Source organism: Chiloscyllium plagiosum, unplaced genomic scaffold, assembly GCF_037043375.1.
Source record: "Chiloscyllium plagiosum isolate Xiang-an unplaced genomic scaffold, Cpla_swu_hap1 HiC_scaffold_4, whole genome shotgun sequence".
NCBI classification, from domain to species: domain Eukaryota; kingdom Metazoa; phylum Chordata; class Chondrichthyes; order Orectolobiformes; family Hemiscylliidae; genus Chiloscyllium; species Chiloscyllium plagiosum.
In genome coordinates, this window is record NW_028270142.1 from 90,228,464 (window position 1) to 90,248,275 (window position 19,812).

Sequence of the window (19,812 nt, forward strand, 5' to 3'; positions counted from 1 at the left end):
AATGTTAGTAAAATTATTTGTGCAATGGTTGACTATAAACAAAGTGAAACAAAAATAAGTTGCTGGATAAGCTCAGCAAGTATCTGGGGAGAGGAATCAGAGTTAAACATTTCAGGTTGAGTGACTCTTCCTCAGAACTTGACCTGAAACGTTAACTCCGATGCTGCTAGACCTGCTGAGCTTATCCAGTAATTTCTGTTTTGTTTCTGATTTAAAGCATCTGCAGTTATTTTGCATTTCACAATTAAAGTGAACTGTTTAAATGAACTATATGAGAACACAAGATCAAATAAATACTGCCCTATTAGAAGGAATTAAAATAAGTAAAGTTCAAATTTTACAAACTCTGCACACACAAAATGAAATAAAATTAGAAGGCAACTATTTATCAAAACCATAATAATCAATTGTTACTTATGCAAAAATTAAATTCAATGCATACTTTCAAAGTTTATGGCATTATTTGAAATGTTTACATGAAACATTAACAATACCATCTTCATAACATTCTCATGGACGTCATGGCTTCAAGCATTTCTCATGTGTCTACTATTTTTAAAGACTACAATTCGTCTCAACCTCAATAGTAAACATATTGTCAGTCTTCAATCACGTAAACACCTCACTTGAAGGATTCTAAATTCTTTTATTACTTGAGCACCCTAACCCAATTCAGCAGGTTGTGGATTCAAGTACCACTTCAAAGATTTAAATTAATCAATCCAGTCTTTCACTTCAATGCAGTATTCAAATATGTTACACAGAGATATCAACTTTCAGGTGCAACACAGAAAATGTAATCCCAACTATCCGTCCAGATAGTCATCACAAAACCTGCCTTCCTTCCATTCACTCTGTCTACACTTCCCACTGCCTCGGGAAAGTAGTCAAAGTTCCCTCCTACCTCAGTTTTACTCTCCTCCATCAGGCAACTGATAGAAAAATTTGAAAAGATGTACCAACAGATTCAAGAACAACTTCCCCACTGTCAACAGACTTATGAACGGACTTCTCATGTATTAGAGATGATCTTTCTCTGCACCACTTCTGCAGCTAGGAGAAAATGATGAAGGGCTTATGCCCGAAATGTCAATTCTCCTGCTCCTCGGATGCTGCCTGACATAAAGTGCTTTTCCAGCATCACACACTCAACCACTTCTGCAACTGTAACACTATATTCTGTTCTATTACTCTGATTTACTTATCCTCTTGTGTTAGCAGTGGACACAGCCGAGATTCTAAATGTGCATTTTGCATTCATCCGCAGTATAAAAACAGAAAAAATTGTAGGAAAATTCAAAAGATATTGTTTTTCTTTTTATATAGAGGAAGCATGTGAAACATTGGCTGTACTTAAACTAGCTCACAGATCTGGACAGGATACATCCTTGTTTACGGAGTCAAGTTAAGGATGGAAATTGTGGAGGCCCTGACCACAAATCCTCTTTAGATTTTTGGTTGCAAAGAATTGAAAGATTGCACAAGTTAGTTATGGCACAAATCCAGCAACTACAGACCAGACTCACATCAGTGCTGGAGGCACTTTTTACAGCAATAACCCAAATCAAAATAAATGGCACGTGGAAAAATCAGATAATAAATAAAAGCCAAGGCAGATGATTTGTTAAAATACAAAATGTTTGACAAATGATCAAATTTTTCATGAAGTAATTGAAAACTGGCGAGCGTTTTCTGATTGATGTCTGAACATCGGCCTTCAAAAGGTTGTTTTGATAAAGGCTTGTTAGTAATATTGAAGCTTGTGGGATTGAAGAGGGAATGGCTGCAAAATTGACTAAGGGACAAGGAGTAGTGTCTAACAGTTGTTCTTCTGATGAGAAGAAGCATACAGTGCTGTCACTCTGGGAATCAGTGTTGCGTTACAATCTGTTTTCAACTATATTAAAGACCTGAACTTGGGGATATGCAAAAATAAAAAGATGACAAAATTTGGAAAAAACAAGAAACTGAGAAAGGATATGGGCAGACTGACAAAATGTACAGAACAACAGCAGCTGAAAGTTCAAGCGGTTAAGTATCAAGCAATTTTTTTTTAGGAACAAAAAGGAAATTCAATATTCAATATAAAATGGTAAAATATCAAAGGAAGCACAGTAACACAAATATTTAAACTGTCAGGGTAAGTGAATAAGGTTGTTCAAAAAGCAAACAGGATTGGTGGTTTTATGAATAAGACTGGCAGAAAAAGGATAAATAGATCTTGTACCATTCAATCCGACTCAGATTTTGGCTTCAACTCCATTTCCCCACCCGTGTGCCAAATCCCTCAATTCCTGGGTGGCTTAAACATTATAGGTCTGATTTTCCATGACTGCAGAGGTGGCAAATAGATTGCCATTTGGCTTTATTTTACTATTAAGGAAGACCTCAATTGCAATTGCGTCCTCCTGCTGCAGGATCATTAGGGAAAGGAAAATCATGCTTTCTCCACAGCAGCAATTTCCTCATTCTGTGATTTTAATCATTCAGGAACTCAGACAACCACTATAAAAGGTAAAGCAAGTTAAGTGCCTGTGGGTAATGAAGTGTTCAAGGTTATCAGGTTCCCGAATAGGTCTTCCAGAGGGAGGTTATAAGAATCAGTTATAAGAAAGGTGGGGTGGTGAAGGTGGGTAGGGAAATTGACAACGTTTGATTCCTCAGGTTTCTAAGACACATCTCGGCTGATACTACCCACCCTGTGGCTGAATATTAACTCCCCCTCCCACTCTGCCAAGGACACGCATGTCCTGGGCCCCCTCCATCACCAAACCCTAACCATCTGACGCCTGGAGGAAGAACACTGCATCTTTCGCCTTGGGACCCTCCAACCCAAGGTGGCTCACTGCTGCCTCACAGCACCAGGGTCCTGGGTTCAATTCCAGCCTCCGGCAACAGTCTGTGTGGAGTTTGCACATTCTCCCCACGTCTGTGTGTGTTTCCTTCAGGTGCTCCGGTTTCCTCCCACAGTCCAAAGATGTGCAGGTCAGGTGAATTGGCCATGCTAAATTGCCCATAGTGTTAGGTGGGAAATGGGTCTGGGTGGGTTACTCTTCGGAGGGTCAGTGTGGACTGGTTGGGCCAAAGGGACTGTTTCCACATTGTACAGAATCTAATCTAATCTAATCTAATACCACACGGCATCAATGTGGACTTCACCAGTTTCCTCATTTCCCCTCCCGCACGTTTATCCCAGTTCTAACCTTCCAACTCAGCACCTCCCTCACGACTTGTCCATCTTCCTTCCCACCTATCTGCTTCACCCTCCTCTACGACAGCAAAGAGATGGAAATGAAAATCAGTGGCGCATAAGATTAGAATGAATTTCAATACATCCTTAAGTATATCAAGGGGAAGAGAATAACTGGGGAAAGAGCCCATTAGGGACTCAAAGGCAAAGGTGTATTGAACTGGAGAACAACAGTTGGGTGTTAAACAATTCGTTAGGAGGATTGGTAGAGAATTCAGGTAGAGGAGCTGAAGTTCTCAAGCAAATTGACATTCGAAGTGAGGAACTACGGAATGTTGGTAGACTTAGAAGACAGACAAATCTCCAGGTCTGGAAGAGTTGTATACCAAGCTACTTTGAGAGGTGAAGGAGAAAGTTATAGGGTATATAACACAAGTGTTTAAATCATCTCTGGCCAGAGGACTGGAGGACAGCTCACATGGTTCTATATCTCAAAGGTTGGTCGAGCTAAACCAGAGAAGTCTTACATCAGTGGTAGAGAAACTATTGGAGAAAATTCTGAAGGAGAGAATTAAATCTCCATTTGGAGATACCACGTTTGATCAAGGATAGTCAGCATCACTTTGTCAGACGAAGGTTACACCTAACAAATTTGATGGAATTTTTCCAAGGAGTTGATCAGGCGTGTAGTCAAAGTGGTTTATGTGAATTTTAACACAGCCTTTAACAACGTTCACTTGAGAGACTGAGCAAGAAGATAAAAGCACTGGATCAAAATTGGCTTCACAGTGGGACAAGGCTTTTTGAGACTGGATGCTAGAGTCCATTGGCATATCACATGAGACTAAAACAGAGGGATCTTGATGTGCTTGTCCTCAGATCCCTGAAGGCAGCAAGACAAGTTAGTCACGTGGTTCAGGCAGTATTCCAGACACAAACTTTTATCAGTTGTGCCATACGTTATAAGAGCAGAGAGATTATGTTGGAGTTGTACAAAACTTTGATTAGGTTACTGTGGTCAGGTGACCAGCAGAAATGCTGATAAGGTTGGTCAAGAGCTACAATTAAGCTTGCTGGGAATTTTGGTTAAACCCTAGTCTAAACTGACCTCAGTTAAAACTGCAGACAAGACATATGACCTGCAGTTTCCTGTGTTGATCAAATAAAGCAAGTATCATAGCGCTGTTTACAACTTGGTGGAAGCGTTTGGAAGTTGTTTACCATTAAGTTCCATTGACTGGGATGGAACAATGTAATCAGGACTCCATTAATTCATTGGCCAGGTGCCAGAGAACTTTCTGGAAATAGAGCATAGCAGGTCAGGCAGCTTCCGAGAAAGGGCTTATGCCCGAAACGTCGATTCTTCTGCTCCTCGGATGCTGCCTGACCTGCTGTGCTTTTCCAGCACTACACTCTCAACTCTGATCTCCAGCACCTGCCGTCCTCACTTTCTCCTGGAAACACAGCATGTTTGTAATAAAAATCAGAACAAAGGATTTTCTCAGGAAAAGCTTTGAAGCCAACATTTGTGAAGCACATGCCCTGAAATCACCTTCAGATCAGGCAAAAAACAAACCATGTGGCGAGACCAACATAGAAAACAAAGTTGGCCACTTCACTTAAATCAGGGTAATATTTGATTCAATCCAAACTTAGAGTAGAAGTTAGAGTTAAGGTTAAATGTGAACTGGCTAAGGTAAAGTGAAGCTCAATTAAGTGAGTTAAAGCTAGGTAAGTGACATGAAGTAGTAATTATTGCAACCCATGTAAATTTTATATTGAGTATTATACTTAAATAATTAAGTTAAAAAGTCTTTTTAATTAAATTCTGAGTCAGTTCCCTGCCTTTGTCTGTCACACAAGGGAAGAATACGTGGGTTAAGGTTTGAGTACTCCTTTTCAAGCAACAATACAGTTGGAGTACGATGAGCAGTCTTGTCATCTTGCTGTTGAAAGGATGTGATTGCACTGGAGGGGTGCAGAGGATGTTTCCTGGGATGGACTATTTTAGCTGTGAAAAAAGTATGAATACGCCTGAGTTGTTTTATTTACAGAGGAGGTTGAAATGGACCCAATTGAGGCATTTAAGATTATAAAGGACACAGATAGAATGGATAGGAAGTAGCTACTTCCCCTCAACTTTAAAATTATGTCCTTTTCAACTAAGGACAGGAGATTGAGGGGTTTTGAGGAAAAAGGTTTTCACCTAGAGGGTGATGGGAATCTGGAAAGGCAGTTGAGGCAGGAAACGTCATATGGATGAACACTTGAAAAGGTTATATCGTTCAAGGCATTGGGCCAAGTGCCAGAGAGTGGGACTCAAATAGGTTGGCAGAGATTCAATGGGCTTCTCCTCTGCTTTATGAACTAGTGGCTTGTAACTATGGATCTATAAAGTCAGTGGAAATAGCAAACTGAGTCTATTTATTTTCCAAAAATATGCCCTGCACTTGAAAACTCATTGATACCTTAAGCAACCTCAGCACAAAAACTATTTTTCGGCTTTTAAACTCAAAGGAAGAACTTTAATTTATTTAGCAAATGATCAATTCCCCAGGCTATTCCAACCTCATAACCAATTAATTATTTCAGACAGCCGTCACTGATGTGATGTAGGAAGGCCTACAAACAGCAATGTGATAATGATAAAAAATTGAGCTAAATTATTGGCCTGCATTGTAGGAAAATGTCATATTGTATTAGTAAGCTAAGGCTAGTGCTGATTTTAAGTATTCACACTCAGAGTGGGCAGCCCCTGATGCCTGCTCCACCATTTTATAACATCATGGCTCTTCTGCTTGGTCAACAATCCCAACTGTGCTGATAATTTTACACTCTTCTACTCATGAATAACCTGACCATTACAGTTAAACTCAATTTAGGAAAACACCATTGATTAAAATAAGCATATGACATGATCAAACCAAAGTGAAGGACTCAAAGACAGCAGCAAAGTTCAAAATAATGTAATTTCCTGGATTTAGATACTTGCTCGTGAGATTGGGGAACGATTGGCTGAACATGCACTTAATCCTAGTTATAGAGTTAGAGTCATACAGCATAGAAACAAACCCAACTGGTCCACGCTGACCAGACATCCCAATCTGACCTCACCCCTTTTGCCAGCAGTCAGCCCATATCCCTCTAAATCCTCCCTATCATGTACCCATCTAAAAGCCTATTAAATGCTGTAATTGTATTCACCTTCTCCAGTTCCCTCAGGCAACTCATTCCATATATGCACCATCCTGTGTGAAAAAGTTACCTCTTAGATGCTTAAATCGTTTCCCCTCTCACCTTAAATCTATGCCCTCTAATTTTCGACTCCCCCATCCTCAGAAAAAGACCTTGACTATACATCTTATCCATGCTCCTCATGATTTTATAAGCCTCTTTAAAAGGTCACCCCTCAGCCTCCAACACTTCAAGGGAAAAAAGCTCCATCCTATTCATTCTCTCTCACTCAAGCAGTCAAGAAAAGATATTTCCAAGCTGCCTTCTGGACGTATTGGAATCCATTTTACATAGGTACACCCACAATAGTGTTAGGGAGAGTGAGCCAGAATTTTGACCCTGTGACTCTGAAAGAATAGCAACATATTTCCAAGTCAGGATGGTGTGTGGCTTGGAGGGGAACCTCCCGGTTGTGACATACTTATTTACATGTTGTCCTTCCCAATCCAGATGAAAGTGGTTGTGAGTTGCAAAGGTGCTGTTCCAAGAACCTTGGTGAATTTCTGCAATGCATCGTGCAGACGGCACACACTGCTGTTAATGAACGTCATCAGTGGGCAAAATGGAGGTTTGTGAATGCAGTGACAATCAACCTAGTTTCTTGTCCTGAATGGTATCAGGCTCGAGTGTTGTTAGAACTGTATCATCCTGGCGAGTGGAGAATATTCCATTACACTCATGACTTGCACCTTGCAGATGGATAGGTTAGGCAAGTCAGGAGGTGAGTTACACATTGCAGCACTTCGAACTTCTGATCTGCTGTTGTAGCCATTGTATTTACATGGCTAGTCCAGTTCAGCTCTTAGTCAAATGGCAATGCCTAGTGTTGATAGTGGAGAATAAGACAAAAAGGTTATAATTAAGAATCAAATTGACTTGACGCTTGTCGTTCACTTCTCTCAGTCTGAATTGCACGGTCCAGCAAGAAAATAAAAAAAACTTAAAATTCTCCTGACCTCTTCACCACCACTGAACCAGAGGTCAGATTGCACCCTGTCCATCAGCTGTGTGCAGCATCCAATGAACAAGTTAGGTAACAGAAAATAACCATACATTCAAGCATACTAGTTTTCAAAGAAATTTCTAAACAGTAAGCAACAACCAGAATTAAGACAAGTGGAAAGAGAAACTTGAATCCAACACAACTCTTCTTTGGAACTCTATTCTGAACAAGTCAGATCACATTCAAAACATAACTCTCTCTCTCTCTCTCTAAACGTGTAGCTCGATTTGAATTTTTCCAGCAATTAATTTTTATTTGAGATCACCAGTATTTGCAATGCATAGCATTTATAATGAAGAATTAAATAAAATTAGCACGTTAAAATTCAATTACTTCTACTATAACAAAATTCATTGACTACAGTAAAAGCAAAATTAACATCTCATATCTACTCCTGAAACAAATTTAAGGCTCAGAAAATCTGTCCAAACTCTCAAGTCAAGTTTTACTTCATTTTTAGCTCAGGCTTCTAAACTGTTTACTAAACGCGTAAACTTCAATATTTTGAAATGCCATTCACCTCAGAACCTTGATTCAAGGTACTTAAATTTCTTTGCGTGACTATTCATTTCCTTCCCCCGGCTGATATTATGTCAACGGATTCCAGCACTCAAAAGAGTTAGGTTTATTGGCATATTACATTATTTTCAAAACGTCGAATAAACGTTCCAACTAAGCATGCAGTATTTTGTGCAGCCAAACAATATTCCAGTTGAGCCCATCACTTAACCCTCTCGGATTTTGAAGTGCACTAATGCTTTTTTTAAAAAAAAAACATGCAGTCTGAGCAGCATAAATGCTGATTTCAGCCATGTATTCTGAAAGAATCTAATGTGCTTGCCTGATAAACAAAATGCATTCTATATACATGTCTGGTTCTTCAGATTCAGCTAAATGAAAGACCAGGAAAGGCCTAAGCTCCGGGAAAAGGCATCATTTCTATGCAATCCAATCGCCGCCTAGACTCAACCAATCGACACCAGGCAGTCACTTTCTTATGTCACAACAGGTAACATTTTTGGTTTGGCAAGTTAAATACAATTAACTCGGGGCTTCAGGACATCACCAAGAGCAACCATCCATCTAAGAACTATACACCTCCATCCATTCGTCAATGTTGACACACACACACAGCTTGACTTCAGCTCAAGGGGCTCGATAACAAAAAATAATTCAGATGGGCCACATTAACGTGAAATGAAAAAAAATACTCTTTTTCAAACAGAATGCCTCCATTTGTAATAGATCACACACACCTTACCTCTCTCACAGCTGAGCGAAATCTATAAGAAATGAGCAACCACCCCCACTGCTGTCAGAAGTTTGCCGGGGCTGTAAGCAGGCGCGCTACCGGCCGAGTCAGGAAGTCGTTGTCCCTTACTGTTTGTAATTGGCCAGAAGGCTCATGCCATCACACTCGGACTCGGACTCGGCCGGCTCATGCTCGATTTGGTCACGCGCATACCTGTCACTCAAGATCGGGGATGCGCATGGTGGCATAGGTCAGCCTCGCGCTCTGAGTGACGGTTAGTCTTTTCCCCGCCCCCTTACGTTTGACTTCAATCAGCAATAGCGTCATCGGCGTTCTGTTGTCTCCAACATCCGCCTGGGGATTGACAGATATCCTCGTCAGTATGGTGCAGTTGGATTTTTGTACTCGGTAAAGGAACTCCTGTTCAGAGGATGCTAATTTCACTAGTTTCACCCTGCAAAGAATGCATGAGATATGTTTTCTTTGCGACATAATCAGTGACTTTCAATTACCCTGGAATTGCCCGCCGTTGTGTTGAATCCTTTCCACCGGAGTAAAGATAGGAGTCAGTTTTACAAAGAGCGACGTTTTCCAAGTTCGCTGGAAAAAAGATTCAGAAATTTACTACTAAAATAATTCTTTTCATCCTGCCAGGGAATGAAGACATATTCTGCCTAATCCTGCGTTTAGTTCTTGTTAGTAGCCTAGATTATTATTTATTTTAGATGACATGAAGGTTATTACCTCTACTAACCAGCCACCTGGTTAGTAGTGAAAATAAACTCGCCTCCCTCTCGAATCCTATCATGACAATCTCCCCTTCGAGTTCACGGAAATTCGTCCATCTAATCAAGGGAATCTGGGTCCTTCGCACTTTTTTGCATCTGAAATAAGTCTCTTTCAGCCTTCTCTTTTACAAATAAACCAAACCTGGGATACCCTTTCTTTTAAAAAAAAGTTCTGTCAAAAACCCCGAAAATATCCTCTGTACCCTTTTGAGGCTGTCACATCCTGTCTGTAATGAAATGACAGTTCGCTGTCAGCAACTGAGATAATTTGGGAATCAACTCACCATTTATGCCATGGATTCCATTGCCTATTTTTTAAAATCCTTTCATGAAATATGAGTATGGTTGTCAAGGCCAGCATTTGTTGTCCATCCATCCATCCTTGACATTGAGAAGGTGATAATGAGTCACCTTTTAATGCTGTGGTCTGATGGTATTGGTATACCCACAGATGTTAGAAAGACAACCCCAGGATTTTGATTCAGTGACAGTGAAGGAAAGGCACCATATTTCTAAGTTAGGTTGGTGTTTAGCTTGAAATGGAATTCACAGATGATGGTATTCCCATGCATCTGCTGCCCTTCTGGGTTTAGGTTGAGGCAAGAAAGATGTTGCAGAAGAAGGCTTCACAAGTCGCTGCAGGTCATCTTGTAGATGGTGCACTTTGCTATTGCTTTGCATCAGTAGGGCAGAGAGTTAATGTTTTAGGTGGTGAATGAGGTTTCAAAAAAGCAAGCTCCTTTGTCTTGGATGGTGTTGAGCTTCATATGAGTATTGTTGGAGCTACACTCATTCACACAGGTAGAGAATAATATAAAGACCATTTATTTTTATTTTTCATTTCTAACTGAACTGGGGAAAGGACTAATTTTAAAACCAAGGACTGTGAAAAAGTCTGCTGTACTTTCTAAATCCAAGCTACCATAAGTTATTGTAAGTACTGCTTACACTGTTATTTGTTCAACTAGTGGGGAAAGTTTGATTGCAGACAAACTGGCACCAGATGTGTATAACAAGTAGCAACAACTGTGGAGTGGTAACCAGTTACTGATCACACAGCCCTTCTGCCTGCCAGCAACAATGTAATTGGCTCCCAGGTAGTTGAACAGTTAAACAAAAAACCCAAAGAATTCCAGGTACTGCAAATCAGAAATAGAAACAGAAATTGCTGAAATAATTCAGCAGATGTGGCAACATCTGTGGAGAGAAAGCAGGGTTAGCATTTTGGGTCTAGTGACCCTTTTTCAGCTTTGGATGTGAATGGGATGGCCACAACAATTTGAGCTTGTATTAAGGGAATTAGTGCCTGTCTTTCGAAAATATCTAAAGTCTGAAGAAAACTGGTATATTTTCCCTCATCAGTTGCTGTAAACTCTAGCTTTTAACCAAAGCGTTATTAGATGTGAAGCAGTCGATCTCTGTCTCCTGCAAACAAATGAAAGTATCTATTGAAGACAGATTGAGAAGCAGCACGTCTTAGCAAGGCAAAATGATCAGCTCAGCAAACCCTATGAACAGGAACCATTGAGCTGTTTTCTTACATTTTCCATCCACCCATAACACTTCTGTTTTTGTTGATGATTGGTAATTGTTACCTGTAATGAATCTATTTATTTGTAACAAATAGTAATTCTTGTAAAGAACAGAAACCTGGTCTGTGCTTTCTATCAACCTGGCTTGAAAGACAGCTAATTTGGGGAATTTTATGTCAGGTGTATCTTTAACGTAACTCAAAGATCTTGGTGCCACTCTGTTTCAAAGTAATGACTTCAATGCTTGGAAAACAACATCGCTAGAAACATATACTGCTTCTGTTTTCCAAGTTAGCTGTTTTGGTATTTCAACTATACAACAGAGTCTGACTTCAATTTCAGTCCTTAGTCTAAAAAGGAAAACGAATGTGGTGCTGTATCATGTATTGGTCTGGACACTGTTATGGATCAGACCAATCCCCTCAAATATATCAAAGAGATGTATAAAACTTAACTTTTATCTTATTGAAAGGGAAGTGTATAACACTGAATTCCAGATGTGATTTGGTAGGTCCACAACTCAACTTGAAGCAAAACGCATTTTATTTTTACAACACAGTTAACATACAAACAAAAAAGAGGAATTTGCATAATTATAACTCTGTTAAAATAATTAATAAAATAATGTATTACTTAACCACTATTCATCAACTGTTCCAGTATAGCAGCTTTCCATAAACACACCCCTAACAAAGGCAAATTCAGCAAAATAATGTTGTTCTCTTTTGGTATCACCAGTCCAGGAGAAAGGAACACTGAAAAAAAAATCTAACAGCAGAGAGAGAATGTCAGCTTTGCTGCAGTAGAGAGACAGTGCTCTATCTATCAACTTCAACAGCCAGTTCCAACTTCAACTGAAAGCAAAACTAAAACCTTGGGTTCATGTGAACCTGACTCCACTCACTAATGCTACTTTGGTCTAATTTTTTCAAAATACTGAGGGAGCTCAAAGGTGTTTACCCATTGCTTCTTAAGCAGTCACTCCACACCAGTAGTAGCACCTCTCTGCAAGAGAAACAGCACTGAGCAAATCCCTCTTAAAGGCACAGTGCCATCAAAACACTGCACTTTAGGACATATGGGTAGAGAGAGTGTAAAAGAGGTTTACATGAATGTTTCCATGTCGAGGAATTCAATTATGAAGATAAAGTTGGATTGTTATCATAGAGATATACAGCATAGAAACAGATCCTTCAGTCCAACTTGTCTGTGCCAACCAGATATCCAAAACTGATCTAATCCCATTTGCCAGCATTTGGCCCATATTCCTCTAAACCTTTTCTATTCATATAATCATCCAGATGCCTTTCTCATGTTGCAATAGTAACTCTCTTCACCTCCTCTAGCAGCTCATTCCATACATACACCACTCTCTGTGTGAAAAAGTTGCCCCTAAGTTCCTTTTTAAGTCTTTCCCCTCTCACCTTAAATCTACGCCCTCTAGTTTTGGACTCCCTGGGAAAACTACCTTAGCTATTTACCTTGTCCATGCCCTTTGTGATTTTATAAACCTCTATAAAGTCATCTCTCAATCTCCGATGCTCCATGGAAAAACCCTCAGCCTATTCATCCTCTCCCTATAGCTCAAAACCTCCAATCCCAGCAACATTCTTGTAAATCTTTTCTGAATCTGTTTAAGTTTAACAACATTTCTCCTATAGCAGAGAGACCAGAATTGATCATAACATTCTAAAAATGGCCTCACTAACATCCTGTGCAGCCGCAACATGATATCTAATCTCTTATACTCAATGCACTGACCAATGAAGGCACACATGCCAACCGTTTTCTTCACCATCCTGTCTACTTGCAACTCCAACTTTGGAGAAGAAAGTGCTGAGAGATAATAGGATTGAAGTATTTAAAATTCCGAGGTCTGGACAGAGTGAACAGAGAAACATTGTTTTTACTCATGGAAGGATTAAGAATGAGAGAAAATAGATTTAAAGTAATTCAGAAAATAAGCAAAAGTGAAATAAGGAAAATCCTTTCCATGCAACTTATGGTGTGTGTCTGGAATGCATTGCCAGAGATAGAATGGAGGTGGATTCAATTGCATTAGGGGTTGTGGGAGAATGCAGAAGAATAGTGCTCATTTGGAGAGCTAGTGAAATCATTGCTTTGAGGCAGAATGACATGATGATTTTTGAGTTAAGGAAAATCTGGCTGACAACAGCCTTCTGGTTGAGCTGCAGTTTGTTACATGATGTTAAATCAAAGTCATTCAGAGACATTGAGGGCCTGCAAATTGAAAACATCTCCATCTTCTCCTTCCTCGCATGTTAAATGACATAAAAACAAATTACAAAAGCTTAAAAGAAAAAATTGTAACAAGGAAAGACCTGGGTCCATTGGATTAACTATCAAAGTGAAGTCAGTGTTGGAATCAGAAGTAATTGTGAGAGACAGTTTAGCCCATCCTTGATATCTGGAGCTTTGATCTTCCGAATTTTGTTTTCTTTTTCGGCATTGTTTCCACCCATAATATCTGTATGAAACAGTATGATCTCATGGCCTCAGTTGTTAAGGGGAAATGTGCAGTTGATTTTTTTTTATAGATATTTTTATTGAAAATGTAACATGTTTTTACACGTTTACAAAAGAAAACTAAAAAAAAAGTATAAACATTGATATACAATTAAATCTTAAATAAATAAGAACCAAAATCTATCAAACAGAAAAAAAGAAATACCCAGAGAAAAAAAACAAAACTCAACTAACTACTCATCTAACCTACGACTAACCAGAGTGTATGACTAAAACTCTTACATTATTCAAGAGAAAAGAAAAACAACGGATAACACAGAAGTTGAGCAGTGATATACATGCTCGGTATGTGTTAACATCAGATCACAACAAAACCCGTATTCATGTGGGATTCCGCTCCTAAGGGGCCCTGGACCAGCCAGGTTGACCCTCTCAATTAAATAAAGGCCCTTGTTAGGATGACTGAGATATCTGTACTTGTGTAATTCAAGAAGGACTGCCATATTTTATGGAGTAATTCGTTTTTTTTTGGTGCACCATATTTGTAAGGAAGTCAGGGGGAGTATATTCCATAATTATTCTGTGCCAACGCGAAAGTCCATGAGGGCCCTCAGCCACCCAATTTACCAAAATGTTTTTCCTTGCACAGAAAGAGAGAATGGAAAATAATCTCTTCCCTGTCGTAATTTCAGGTGTTCTTTATCCAATAAATGTGTCTCCTATAGGAGAGCTATATCGATCCTTTCCTTCTTGAGGTTTGATCATATTTTCTTCCTTTTGATTGGTGAATTACTCCATGTGACATTCCAGGTGCACCAAATCGACCGATTACCCATAATCACCAGGCAAATCCGAGACCCCCAGGGAAAGAAAGCCAATCCAAAACATCCCGAGCATAGAGCATATAAAATTCAGAAAAATAAAGTCTGTTTAATACACTCACATCAATATAATAAAAAACTATTTCTAAATAAAAAAAAATTAAACAGAGATCTTCCCCCTTATTCCCAGGGGGCATCACTTCCTTTCCAAAAACCCATCATAACCTCTCCCAACCAGTGCCCCATCCTTGACCCAGGCACCCCACAATAGGATAAAGAAAATTCAAATATACTACTGAGCTAGAATTAACAATGAGTACCCTACCCCCACCACCCCACCCACACCAACACCTGGATATATTTGGTAATATTAATACCATATATGAACATATATGACTATAAAATTACAGTCTCAGCAAGTAATAGTTAAATATAGTAATACAGAATAACAGGGGAAAACAAAGCCGCTCCTCAGGACAGAGATAAGATAGGATAAGGTAACCATCTTCCCCCCCATCTACATTAGCTAGACCCCCTGGCCTATACACATATATACATATATATATTTTAAAAAAGGGTAGAAAATCGCTAAGTAAAGAATAAATAAATAAACCCCTCTTCCCTCCCCCCGGAGATAATATTAAACAGTAATGAAAGGCAAAAAAGGGGGTAAACCAGGGTGGGGGGAGGGCAAAACAACATCAATTAACTCTTATAATTTATTTAAGAGAGTCCAAAAGTTCCTTGGCTTTCTTCGGTGATCCGAAGTTATACACAGACCCTTCATGGCTGAAACGTAGCGTAGCTGGGTAGCGCAAGGAGTACTGAATGTTTAAGTCCCTTAAACGCCTCTTCGCTTCGTCAAACGCCTTCCTCTTTCGGACCAAGGCTGGGGAAAAGTCCTGAAATAACATAATCTTGGATCCTTTATAAATCATGGCTTGGGGATCTTTCCCAAGATTTCTGGAAGCTTCCAAGAGCATCTGCCTTTCCTTGTAGCTCTGCAGCCGGAACAGGACCAGGCAGGGGCTCTGGTTTGAGCCAGGCCCGTGCACTGCAACCCGGTAGGTCCATTCCACCCTTACCTAGCCTGACCCAGCCTCCACATTTAACAGCTGTGAAAGCCACTGCTCGAGGAATGTTTGGCCATTTGGGAAGGCCAAACAAACTAATATTTTTTCGACGACCTTGATTCTCGAGGTCGCGGCCTTTAGCTCCGCCCCTCCGACTTCACGCTTGATTTCTTTGATGTCTCGGCCATGCTTTCGTAGTGCGGCCGAGAGTGAATTCCATCGGCTTCGGGACTCTTCGATTGAGGCATCGATCTTCGCATCCAGTTTAGAGATTATTTCCGCGAGGCTTGCCACCGTAGGTAAGTCCCCTGGGGCGGCTGCGGAAGCCTCTGCTGCAGCTGGGGAGGGTGGGGGAGGGGTTCCTGCCTGCTGAGAACTGCGGGCTCCTTTCTCCCTAGTCATTTTTACAGGAGACTAGACTGTTTAAATTTAGTGATGGAAATGTGTTGCTGGAAAAGCGCAGCAGGTCAGGCAGCATCTAGGGAACAGGAGAATCGGCGTTTCGGGCATTAGCCCTTAAGCCCTAGATGCTGCCTGACCTGCTGCGCTTTTCCAGCAACACATTTCCATCTCTGATCTCCAGCATCTGCAGACCTCACTTTCTCCTGTTTAAATTTAGTACTGAGCAATTAATTTCATGAGATAAAAACTGTTTTAAATGATTTGGTAAGTGTGATGGAGGCGGGTAACCCACTTTGCCCAAGTCTTGGGAGGAGCAATATAGACTCAGACTTGCTGAGTCGCCGCCATCTTGGATCTCGCAGTTGATTTTAATACCAGGGAAATTAGTTTCCCAACAGGATTCTGGCTGGATATATCATTCTTTTTTACCAATGTGATCTTTTACTAATACGTAAACATGCCATGTTATAGTCTTTGTTTCAACAATAAAACAAAAAAAATGAAGATAAGCGAAGAAAACCACTCTATTCCTTTATCAAATAGATTCAACAATTTTTAAACACATTAGAAATAATCCAAGCATGGTACAGCTAACAAATACTGATGCAATTCCAAGAGCACCCGGTAATGCACTTGTGTTAAAACCCAGTCTAGTGTAGTACCGAGAGAGAGAGAGATGTTTCTGTTTGTTTTATTTGATGGGCTTGAAGTGATTAAAATTTCAACTGATCTAGTGGTATTCTTTTTTAATTATTAATATACTCTGACTTACTTTTGCTCAGCAAACCTAAGTCGGAGCTTAAATTCTTTACTGCTTTTCTATTTAACTTCACATCTCTTCCACTGACTGTATCTTGAATTTCAGTTTGGGATAAGTAATAACTTCTTATTCCAGGATAATATCACTATTGGCAAATTCTTCCCAGTAACATCATGTCACTGCTGAGACTGAACCAATGTCTTAACAAATTCAGTAAAACCATTTTATCTTGTACTTTATTCCCATTATTAATAAATCTTTGGACACTGTATGCTTTATTAACTGCTCTGTCAGCCTGTCACCCAAACAATCTATCAGGTTGACCATAGGCTCCCTTATGTAGGACTTCCTTTCTTGAGAGGGGTAGAAAGCCCTCTCCCTGGCATTAACACTCCATTGAGTGTTAACTAACTGCAGAGGTAGTGGTGTGTTGTCCACCAATTTTTTATTTTAGTGCTGAAAATCCTGTGAACCGAAAAGTTTTGTGAAAATATACAAAAACCTTCTCTCCTGTAAATGTCACTGTGGTTCTCTGGATCGTGAATAGTTATCAAAATCTGCTTAGATACATATATATCACGTCAGATCTCAGTTATTAAGAATTCTCATATTTTAATATTTGGGAAAATAATGGAAATGAAGGTGCAAGAGATCTTGGTTCACTGAAGCTACATTCAGAGTGGATCGTTCCAATTTGCAATCCTCCACTCACAATGTGGGATTCATAAGCTATTTTATTCTAACACAATCAAACAAAATGGGAGAGAAGCAGACCTCAACTTAAGGAAATGAATATGAAGATGTATGGTACAATTATAACCTATGAAAATCAGTTGCTTTCATCACTGCATTTCTATGATAAAGGTTCTTGTCTCCACATCATTCTTTACAAAAGGATTACCATAGCTCAGACCCTACACTTTGACCCACAGACATATCCTGTTTGAGCACAAGAACTAAAAGTAAATGCTGAGTTAGTCATATAAAATTTCAAAGATCCCCAATCTTCTAACACATTTTGAATTCTCCACCTCCCACTAATTCTGATAGAAAGTACTTGAATAGTAAATAAAAAGGGGAGTGAAGTCTCACACTTTTAATCGTTAATTTTCAGTGCCAGAAGGTGGGCGGCACGGTGGCACAGTGACTAGCACTGCTGCCTCACAGCACCAGAGACCCGGGTTCAATTCCCGCCTCAGGCAACTGACTGTGTGGAGTTTGCACGTTCTCCCCGTGTCTGCGTGGGTTTCCTCCGGGTGCTCCAGTTTCCTCCCACAGTTCAAAAGATGTGCAGGTCAGGTGAATTGGCCATGCTAAATTGCCCGTAGTGTTAGGTAAGGGGTAAATGTAGGGGTATGGGTGGATTGCACTTCGGCGGGTCGGTGTGGACTTGTTGGGCCGAAGGGCCTGTTTCCACACTGTAATGTAATCTAATCTAAGGTTATTTTCTCTGGTCATTAACATTTATCACTTCACTAAAGCACACACAGACTGAAATGGACAAAACTTAACTTCTCATATATACTGTGAAGATACAACAAGGCTTTTCAGTGGTGACCTGGTCAGCAAGATGCCATTTCTTAAAGTTGATGGTGGACTGCAACTTTGGATTTCTGCATTAATATATATTTGCACTTGAATGAAGTTGCCATCACGTGCGCAGATAAATAACAGTGAATATAATTAATTACTTTATTTTAAGAGCAAGAAGTGAACCAGTATAAAATTATATTTCATGATGAAAATGTGACGAGTGCTCTGTTTATCCAATCTTATTTGTGTTTCCTGTCTTATACATGAAAATGAGAACACAGGGGAAGTAACACACAAGAAATGAGTGGAATTCCAAATCTCTATTATTCATGGTTCCTCAAGTATAGGAAGTGGTGTTTGAGTGAATTTTAAATCTGAAAACAGTGGGATTGTTAATTATACTTGAAAATAGATATGTTATCAATTTACAGAAACTGAAAATGGCAATTTCAATCTTTATTGAATGTCATTGTGTATTTTTCTTTGTACATTTGGAAGTTGAATTGTTCACCTCTCATTGTTCTATAAAAATTGTAACTGACTCACTTTTATTTCATGTGTATTTATTTTCTTTCATGCATTTAAATTTTATTCCTTTCTCATGCAGAGAATAAACAGCAGGAACAAAATGAAGGAAAATAATATTTTTTCTTTCGGTACTAGATAGCAAGAACATTATTTAATTGCACACGCTTTGATAGAATTGGAAGGACTTCTGGATTTTGTTGGCACTGAGAGGTGGTTCAGGGTTTTAGTGTTTCTGAAAAAAAGTCATGGGTTTGAAGAATTGAAGTAGACGTTCTAGATTATAGAAGCCATACAGTTTAATACAGGTAACTGTTAGAAAGACAACTCAGAATATTTTCTTAAAGGTGAAAGACTAGAAGCAGTGGGGGAACAAATATAGGTGTCCACACATATCAATCCCTAAAGGCCACTCTACAGGTACAAAAAGTAATCAAAGTGATCAGTCTTGGAAGGTTGGGCTTTCTAGAAGGTTGGAGTTCTGTAGCCAGGGAGTTTTGAAATATAATAACCAATGAACCAACTATCACTGCTAACACTTCCTTTAAGACCTTAGGATGTTGGCCATCAGGTCCTGGGGACTTGTCTGCCTTAAATCCCAATCGCTTGCTCAATACTTTTTTCCCAGTGATGAAGATACCTCCCTTTCTAAAGCCTTTGCATTGCCTGTTCCTATTGGGATGGTACTAGACTCCTGCACTACGAAAACTGGAGCAAAATATTGATTTAGTGACTCTGCCGTTTCTGTGTTCCCCATATTAACTCCCTTGTCTCATCCTCCAAAGGATCAACGTTCACTTCAGCGCTTCCCCTTTATATACTTAGAAAAGCTTTTGCCATCTGTTTTTATATTTTGCACTGGCTTTCTTTCATAGTTTGCCTTTTCTCTTTTTATTACTTTGTAGTAACTGTTGGTTGATCTATCAACATTTTCCAATCTTCCAGCCTACCACTGGCCTTTGCAATATGGTATGTCTTAAAGCTTTTGTCTTGATATTATCTTTAACTCCCTTGCTTAGCCATGGATTATTTTCTACTCTTAGAATCATTCTTCATTTCAGAATATATTTTAGTTGGGAACAACTGAGTATTTCCTTAAATATCTTCCACTGTTCATCAAGTGTTCTACCTTTTAGTCTTCCCACTCAGTCCAGTAAGCCCAGATCTGTCCTTCATGCCAATGTAATTATCTTTGTTTAGCTCCAGATCACG

General features: G+C 39.5%; 1 protein-coding gene across 6 annotated transcripts in view; it reads right to left on the bottom strand.

Annotated features, from left to right (window-relative positions):
* The window catches only part of trappc9 (trafficking protein particle complex subunit 9), a 663,479-nt gene extending 654,603 nt beyond the window's left edge, over positions 1 to 8,876 (bottom strand). For 2 of the 6 annotated variants that reach the window (XM_087986471.1, XM_087986468.1), the window contains exon 1: positions 8,689 to 8,874. The gene's annotated coding sequence lies outside the window, so the exon portion shown is untranslated. Of the gene's footprint in view, positions 1 to 6,845; positions 6,865 to 8,683 lie in introns of those variants that run through there. The other 4 variants (XM_087986473.1, XM_087986472.1, XM_087986469.1 and 1 more) reach the window with 3 other exon arrangements.
* Positions 8,877 to 19,812: the final 10,936 nt, after the last annotated feature.